At 51.9% G+C, this 9215-nt stretch overlaps 1 long non-coding RNA gene across 1 annotated transcript; it reads right to left on the bottom strand.

Annotated features, from left to right (window-relative positions):
* Positions 1-1245: 1245 nt before the first annotated feature.
* Positions 1246-8590, bottom strand: LOC112673889 (uncharacterized). Its single transcript, XR_003145097.3, has 3 exons — positions 4711-8590; positions 4010-4156; positions 1246-1744 (listed from the first exon to the last, which is right to left on the bottom strand). It is a non-coding gene; the product is annotated as an uncharacterized LOC112673889 (long non-coding RNA).
* Between the last annotated feature and the right edge of the window lie 625 nt (positions 8591-9215).

Below are 9215 nucleotides of genomic sequence, written 5' to 3'. Positions count from 1 at the left end.
TTTTCATATTACACTGTGATGATCATGTATTTACATGTCTGTCCTGTTGCACTTGCCATACACCACGAGTAGAGTGAGGTCAGAGACCAGGTCTTACCCTATCTACCACCAGGGACCAGCCAGGGCCCATCACAGAGAGATGGGTCCCATTGCACACACAAGGTAGGAAAGTGAGGGTGAAAGTTGAAACATGAACAGTTAAAATTGCTCTGTGAGACCCAATAAGTTGCCCCTGAAATGCAGCACTTGTGGTTTTGCTTTCACCAACCTATTTAGTAACATGTTCCTATAGAATGATCTGCAAAGTCACATGGCTCAGCTCATACTCCCTCTGGGACACACACCCACCAACTGGAATGGCAGGTAGAGTCAACTGTGCTTTGAAAATTAGTTTTCTTCCACTCTGTTTTGTTAAGAATATGATAAAATTCATAAAAGATAAATGTGCACATAATTCAACTGTACCATTGAATAAATGAAAGGACAGATGGACAGAAGAATGGGTAAATGGATGCATGCATAACTGAGTAACAACAACAACACTGGGCAGCCCAGGTGGCTCAGTGGTTTGGCACCGCCTTCTGCCCAGGGCATGATCCTGGAGACCCGGCATCGAGTTTCACATCAGGCTCCCTGCATGGAGCCTGCTTCTCCCTCTGCCTCTGCCTCTGTCTCTGCCTCTCTCTCTGTGTCTCTTATGAATAAATAAAATCTTTTAAAAATATAAAAAATTTAAAAAATATTAAAAAAAACAAAAATAGCACTAATGCTGATCATAATAGGTGATATTGATTGTAGACTTAAAATGTGCTGGGCACTACTCTAGACGCTTTACACCTATTAATTCACTGAATCTTCAAATAACCCTATGAGGTTTATGCCATCACCCAATTTTACAGATGAGGAAATTGAATCATAGTGAAACTGATACCGGTGAGTGAATGGATGGATGGATGGATGGATGGACAGATGGATGGATAGGTAAGGTGGCTGGACTGACAGAGGGGTGGTAGACCAACAAATAATACCTGGCGGTTCTTTTGTGTTAGATTGAGCCCTGTCTTGTTATCTCCAGCCTTGTGGCCTGGACCACAAAGGTCCATCTCCATCCAAGCTGTTTGTTCCCTGACCCCCCCTCAGACTACGGCCCCCCTGTTCTAACATTCACAGTGCTGCCTTATCTCCAGTCAGCACAGCCGCTTACGCAATGGTCTAGTAGTTTTGACAGCCAACACCCACCTACTGCCTTCAGGAGCAAATTATATGTAGAGCAGGTTGTGCAGCAAAGATGGCTACAATAATACCTCTAATTCCACGTGCTGTCCCGTTGAGAGGTGAAGTCTGGGTTCCTTCACCTTGAACCTGGGTGAGCCTGTGAGTATTGCAGAAGTGAGGCAAGGCTACCTGATTTCCAAGGTTAGGTCATAAAAGGTGATCCAGCTTCCACTTGGCCCTCCTGGGATGTTTGCGCTCAGAACTCAGCCACCACACTGTGAGGAAGCCCAATCTAGCACAGGGAGAGATGGCACAGAAAGGCCACGTGTAGTTGCTCTGGTTAGGAGCCCCACTGCGGTCCCAACTGATAGCCAGCATCACCTGCCAGACGTGTAAGTGAAGACACTCCAGATGATTCTAGCCTTCAGCTGTTGAGTCACCCCTAGTTATTGAGTCTTTCCAGAGGAGGCCCCAGACACCATGAGGCTCGCACACCAACCATGCTCTGTTCATATTCTTGACCTACAGTCTGTAGCATAATAAAATGGTTAGTCTCTGCCACTAAATTTTGGGGTGGTTTGTTTTGCACTAATAGTAACTGGAATATCCTCCCCCACCCACCAGCCAGGCCCTGCCTTAATTTCCCTTGGGAAGGTGATGGGGAGCATCTGAGCCCTGGGCTGCACTAAATCCTGTGTCAGCTGCATCTGAGGCCCCATGGGCATGGGGAGCAGGCCTTTACCAAACTCTCCTTCCCTGACTCTTCAGGGTGGAATGAGGTCAGCTTCCAGGTGTCCCGGATTCCCTACAGACAAGGGTCAAGACCAGGCTGGGGCCCCTGCTGATGAGGCAGGGCCTCAGAGCAGGAGCTTGACCCCAGCAAAAGCTTGTTCTGGCTCCATCTGAGACTGGCCTGGTTTGCTTCCAGGTTTTGTTCTTTTTAAAACTGGTTCACTCAGTGGGTATTTAAGACAAAAACCACAGACCTTGGTCTGATTCGAGGGGAAAAAATAGTATTGGGGTCTGGGAATCTGACAGACCTAGGCCGAATCCCAGCTCTGCCACTTGCCTGGTAAATTACGTCATCTTGCTGGGCCCCTTCTGTGTAGTGGGGGTAAGAATAGCTGCCACCTCACGGGTTTGTTGTGAGAAGAGAGGAGATGGACTCCAGAAAGCACCCTACTCTGTGCCTGGCCCCCACTAGGAGCCCAATAAATGTCAGTTACCTTTCCTCACTTCTGAGTGGAGCATGGTTCTCTTTCATCCACAGGGCCTTTCACAGTGCCTTGTATACTCCCAAGTGCTCAATAAGCGTATCTTAAATGATTGGAGGAATTTCTCAGCTCGCCTCTAACCTCCATCCACATGTTGACATGTCTCTCTTTCCCAAGAGACCCTGACCCCCGCCCTAGGGCAAGGACACTCACTCTGATTCATCTTTTGTTATCCTTTTGTCTCCTCAGCACACAGTAGGTGCTTCGTTGGTGGGTACTAACACAAATCAAGTGGCCCCCGGTTCAGAAGAGTCCTCAGTTCAGGATTTGCATTGGGTTCCTGAGGAAGGTCAGGATGAAGCTGCCATGGGCCCAAGCGCTCAGCCACCTGGCTTGCCAGGTGCCATCGATCAGCGGATGATGAGCGCTTCCCCACCTAGAGCCGCAGCCCTCAGAGTTTGTCATCACAGCCCACGTCGTAGACACACTCCCAGGGGTATACATGGGCCCTCGGCACCTCTCAACAATTTTTGTAGATCAGGAAAACACACACAATTCTGGAGGGTGTCTTAGGTTAAGTTCTCCAAATGCAGATCCTGGAGGAGGACCCTGGGGCAGTAGTTGAGTTGGGATGCAGGAAATGAGCCAGGAAAGGGAGAAAAGCTGAGATTGGGGCTAATGCTCCTGTTTTTGCTGTGGGTAATTATTACGCTGACAGGCAAGGAAGTCTTTCTCCACATGCACTCCCCCCAAGCCCCCTTGGTCCAGGGTGGCTCCTGGGGTAGTAAGCCCCTGGCATTTCCGGTTGAGGTGCCCCCCCCCACCCCCCCCCACCCCCCTACCCCCCCGCCCCGCGCAGAGACCAGAGAGGCCATGAGCAGGCGCCTCCGGGAACATGGGCCAGCACCCCTGCCCTGCCCCAGAGCAGCGTTCATACGAGTGTTTGTGGCACAGGGGAGTGAGTGTTAGCACGCAGCAGTGACTCATGACTTGAGGTGCAGGTGAGGGGCACTGAGTTCTAGAAGCTCCCTGTAAGTCTGTCCCTTTACCTTCCACTCAAGAATGCGAGTGAGTGGGGGTGACACCATTACAGGGATAGCTCTGAATCCACTCAAATTGATCATATTTAAAGTAAATCATTCAGAGAATCTAGGACTTCAAGTTATTTGTGTAACAAACCTCAGATCCCAGTGGAGAGGCTGGAAACCACGGCTGCACAGAGACAGAGACAGTAGTGATTCTCAGAGTCCCCAAAGACGGCTTCCCTCAGATGCCCTCCACTTTGAGACGCAGCAGGCTCTGGCCCCTCTGACCTCTCTGTGAGTCCAAAGACCCCAGACGACAAGAGGAAGGGGCTTTTCCAGGGCCCCCAGGGGTTTCTGCCACTGTCCCTGGATGTCCTTCCAGAAGCAGGTGAATTGAGGCTCCCTGCATATTTCTAGACTTTTCCTGAACTCATTTCAGGAAGGACCAGCTCTGACAAGTGGACTGGGGACACGACAGTGAGAACCAAGACAGTAACAGCAACAATAATAATCACGATGGTGCAGAAGGCCCCCCTTCGCCACGGTTTGACCTACCATTTTAGGACTTTACAATGGTGCACAGGCGATAGATACCCACTCAGTAGAAACTGCACTTGGAATTTGATCTTCCCCGGGCTGGCCGTGGGTGGGAGGAGGCCTTCTCGAGGTGCTGGAGCAGTGGCCACAAGCACAGCTCCCAGTCTAAAGGGTAAACAACCGAGACACTTGCAACCACTCTGCACCCATTCAACCATTTTGTTTATCACTTTCAGTACAATATTCAATACATTTCTAAAGTGAGATATTTGGTACTTTATTAGAAAATAGGCTTTATGTGAGATGATTTTGCCCAGCCGCAGGCTAACAGAAGTGTTCTGAGCACACTGAAGGTAGGCTAGGCTGAGCCGTGATGTTTGGTAGGTTAGGTGGATTAAATTTTTGACTTTCATCATAAGTCAGTGAAGATCTGTTCTTGTTTCCTGGAGATTTTATTTGAGGGGGTGGGGAAGTGAGCAAGCATGAGCAGTGGGGGAGGGGCAGAGGGAGAGGGTCAAGCAGACTCCCCACTGAGCCCAGGACCCTGGGATCATGACAACAGAAGGCAGCTGCTTAACTGACTGAGCCACCCAGGCACCCCACTCCTGGAATCCTTCTTAGAGCAAGGCAGAACATAGGTAGAGAAAATAGTACCTAATATTTATTTAGCATTTTGTGGGCTTACCACATAAATGCCACCTCAGATACTAATCACTTACTGAACACGAGTGCCAATTGCTGAAGTCAAGGCAACGAACTAGATGGACACAGTCCCTATCCTCATGGAGTCCACATTCTAGTGAGAAAGATGGACAAGAAACAAGCAATTACAACAAAGCATGATTATAAGTAGTTGCATTTGATGAGCACTTGCTAAGCACCAAACACTGCTAAATTCTGGCAGGGATGGCTTCATTCAATCCCTACAAGCAATATTTTGAAGTGACAGTGTTTCGGCCTCATTACACAAAGAAACTGAGGAGCAGAAAGGGTTAAGCAATCGCCTGAGGCCACACAGCTGGCAAGAGGCACATCTGGGAGTTCTGAACCCAAGATTATCTGATTCCAAAACCCATGTACCCAACCAGGCTATCTCACCCCTGCGTTCTCTGCACCTCAGTTTCTGTGTCTATAAAATGGGAAAAAATAATAGCCCCACCCCCGCCCCCCACAGCCTTTGTGGCATTGCATTGGGAGTATCAATGGCCAGGTGTGAGCTGCTGATCTTCCCAATCCTGGCTTCAGCTCTGGCCTCCTGTGCTCGCTCCTCACCCCTGACAGCTATCCGCACACAGCCAGAGCTGCAGCCACCTGGCAGGGCTCTTGGTTCGCGGAGCAATCACTGTTTGCCCTCACTAGCTCTCTAATGACAGCATAGTTCCATGGCGTCTGTGCTGATTTAATTATAGATTAATCAGGAGAGCCAGGGCAGGAGCTCTCCTCTTTTCTCTGGCAAGCTGGAACGTGACCCCTACATGCGTACATGAGTGTGAGGGACAGAGGTGGGCCCCTCAGGGCTTCCTGCCTCCAGGGATGGCTGGTGCAAGTCCAGACTTCTCATTCTGGGGCTCATGGTTCTCCCGGCCTGTGTCCAGCCAACACCTCCCAAGCCGAGTTCCCACGACCAGGCCCCTACTGTCCCTTGGACACCAGATGCCCTTTTTTTTTCCATCCTCTCTCTTCACAGCCATGTTTTTAAGGCTCAGCCTAGATGTCACCTTCCACAGGAAGCCTTCCCTGATGCCCCAGCTGGGATGACTTCCTCCTCTTCTGACCTTCCAGAGAGGTTGATCTGGCTTCCTCTGTGGGCCCTGACCACTGCCTCCCTCAAGGGGTGACATCTCCTTGAGGACAAGTGTGTCCCCAGTGCCCAGCATGGGACTGGCATCAGTAAAGGGACAGAATGAATCTACAGAGAAATTCCCACAGGCCTGAAGAGCCTAGAGCCAAGAGCCCAGCCTTCTTCCAGAGCCCCAGGCTCCCCGTGGGCTTCAGTGGCTGGTGGGGCTCACACATCCAGGCAATGCTTGTGGCCCTTCCTCAGGGGCTAGAGGGCCTCCTTGGGCTTCTCCTGCCTTCCTGGATGATTGGCCTCCAGAAGCTCATTTGAGGGGAGCTCGTATCCACAGGCAGGCACAGACAGGAGGGAAATGATCCCCAAGTCCTTGCCCCCACCACAACAGACTTATGCCCATCCTGCTGCCTCTTTTCTCTTCTCCATGAACCAGACCAGACAACCCACTGCTCGGCAAGAATGGTGATGATGACAGAGAAATGTGTTACTCCCTTACACATACACCCCCATCCCATGATCATTATGTGTATTATCTTACCCGGTCCTTCAAGTGACTCAGGGCAGTGGCTTTTATCAGCCCCTTTTGCAGATGGGTAAACTGAGAAGTGAAGCAACTTCATTTGTAATGGCAGAGATGGATTCAACTCAGTTTGGCTCTGGAGCCTGTGCTCAGTGCCACCCCACGCGCACTGTACCCTATGCCATCTGCCTAACTCCAGCCAGGGCCCCTAACCCCTGGCCCTGGGTCACCCTTATGTGGTGGGATCCATGGACCCAGGCTGGTACCCACTGTGCCTGGCATCCTCTGGGGTGGCATGAATGAACTGCCTCATGAATATGCAGGCAGGCCCCTTGTGCTCAGCGCTCTGGGCTAAATCTGATCACAATGCGGGATAAATTAAGCGGCAGGATAAATGCATTAAAAATCACCGTCGGAGGAACATGCTGTTCAGGGAGGGGTCTGGGGAGGTGGGAGAGGAGCAGTAGGAGAAGCTCCGCCAGGCCAGGCGCTGCCAGCCCCTCCCAAACAGGCCCAGATGAAGTTCCTTTCCGTGGGGGAGGCCCCTCCCCCCATTTCCACCCTCCCCCTGTTCCCATGGAAACACAGAGTGGTTAGGAGGGAAAATGCCTGGCGAGCAGGGATATGAGGAGGGATTAGGAGTAACAACTGGGGCTGGGGACAGGTGTGGACAGGGTCTCCTTCCTGACACGGGGTGAAGGCAAGGGCCTGGTAGAGCTCAGCAGCCCCTCGGGCCCCTTGGCAGCAGCCAGAGAAGGGGTGTGGGGAGAGAACCACCTTCCGCTGAACCCAAGGTCCAATACTGGCAGTGCCCTCGAGTCGGTAATAACATAGTAATAACAGCAGCTGAATAAGCCCAGAGCATTGTGCCATGGGCCAGCACGGGGACGGAGTCCCACAACACCTCATCTCCCCCTTACAGGTGGGCAAAGGGAAGCTCAGAGGTGGGAAATGACTTGTCCCGTGTCATCCAGGTGGCAGCGGGCCCAGCATCTCTCCTCACTGCACTATGTACCTGCTGCGGCACCGTTTGGTTATAACAGCCCCTTCCTCCCAAGGCAAATCTTGTTCATCATTCGACAAAGATTTATTCAGCAGCTACTCTGTTTGAGGCACTGATTCTAGGCACTGGAGAGGCAGCAGGGGGCAAACCACAGAGTCACTGTCTTCAGGGAGTGTGGCTCAGGATGGGCAGCTGACAGACTTCTGCTCTCCCGCTCAGACAAGGCCTGGGTTCTGGGGTCCCCGTCACAGGGGGTAGAGCTCAGAGGATATAAAGTCTGATTAGCGTTTGGTTAGCTCTGTGTGACAAGTACCAGCTCTAAATCCAGCTCTGCCACCTGCTGGCTATGAGATCTTGGGCCAGTTCCCTCAACCTCTCTGTACCTCACTTTCTCCACCTATAAAAGGGGATGATTATGGGACCTACTTTGCTGTGACTGGTGAGGTACTACATTGAAATACTTAGGATGGGTCAGGTATGTACTGAATGTTCTTAAATATCAGCTATTATTAGACCATTCAGGCAAGAGCCCTGCTCTCCCCATGCCCCCACCCCAAGCCGAAGGGACCAGGATGTGCTTCTGCCTTTCTCTAAGCTCCTCTGACCTTGCCTTCCAGGAGCTGCCCCCACCCAGAGGTGGATGGGGAGTGGCTGACAGGCTCACAGGTCACTGCCCACTCGGCTTTCCACAATCAAGCCTGGGCACAGGGGCATATTTGTGAGGGGAGTACACCACGGCCCACTCCCTGCTCCCAATAGCCCCTGCACAAAGTGGGAGAAGGAAAGAGGCCCCTGAGAGGGGAAGCTACCTGAATCATGTGACAAAAAGGGACCTGGCTGGGGCAGGGGCATGGAGCAGAGTAACTCTACTGAAAGGACTGTCTCCCTGGCCAATGCCCCCAGCGTGTCGGACACATTACTGAGCTTCCATGCTTCACTGCGGTCTCACTGGGCAGCGATAACATGTTGCACAACATGGACTGCCTCCATTGTGCTCTAGAAGGGACTCCTAAACCTAGGAATTCAATGAGGAGCGAGAGTTAAAATAATGGAAATGCCTGAGCCTAATTCAGAAGCCTCATCCCTAGCTGGAGTCCAGGTCTGCTTGGCTTCCTCATTGTCAAATGCACCTGCCACTCCTTTAAGAGTCAAGGTCATCCCTGAACTCTGTCTGCCCAGGGTGCCAAGTGTTGAGAACAGGAAAGAGAGGCTGCTTGGAAAATTGCAAAGGGCTCTACAATCCAGGGCAGCCCCAGTGGCGCAGCGGTTTAGCGCCGCCTGCAGCCCGGGGTTTGATCCTGGAGACCCTGGATCGAGTCCCACGTTGGGCTCCCTGCATGGAGCCTGCTTCTCCCTCTGCCTGTGCCTCTGCCTCTCTCTCTCTCTCTCTGTCTCTATGAATAAAAAAAAGGGGGGGGGGGCTCTACAATCCAGAGGGATGATTTGGAGCTGCCTGAAAACGCGATCTCCCGGCTTAAAGTTCTGACAGCTGCTTCCAAGCTGACCTCTGGGAAACTCTGTGTAAACCTTCATGTTGGTCAATCAAGAGGCCTGGATGGCATGGCCTCATCTTTTGGGTGGCTGCATCTCCTGTCCTCCTCCCGCTTCCCTCGCCCACCTCTCTCTCCCTTTCTTTCTAGTGAGCTCAAGCTTGCCTTCCCCTCACAGGGCTCTTTCCTCTCCCAAGTCAGAATGGAGCAAGACCCTGGGGGGATAGAGCTATGCCTAAATGGGTGGAGAGGCCCTGGATGCGGAAGGACAGTCCTGGCCTGGCCAGGCCACCAGCACCTAGGAAGCTCTGTGCAGAAGCCCCATCCCCTCTCTTGGCTTGTTCTCTTTGTTGTCCATTGTGGGCTCCTGGCCCTTTCTGCTCTGAGCACCTCAGTTATGCAGTGTCACCCCTCTT

The sequence above is a fragment of the Canis lupus genome, chromosome 24 (genome assembly GCF_003254725.2).
Source record: "Canis lupus dingo isolate Sandy chromosome 24, ASM325472v2, whole genome shotgun sequence".
Taxonomy (NCBI): domain Eukaryota; kingdom Metazoa; phylum Chordata; class Mammalia; order Carnivora; family Canidae; genus Canis; species Canis lupus.
Note: the sequence above shows the minus strand (reverse complement) of the source record. Positions and strands in the feature narration are given on the sequence as shown.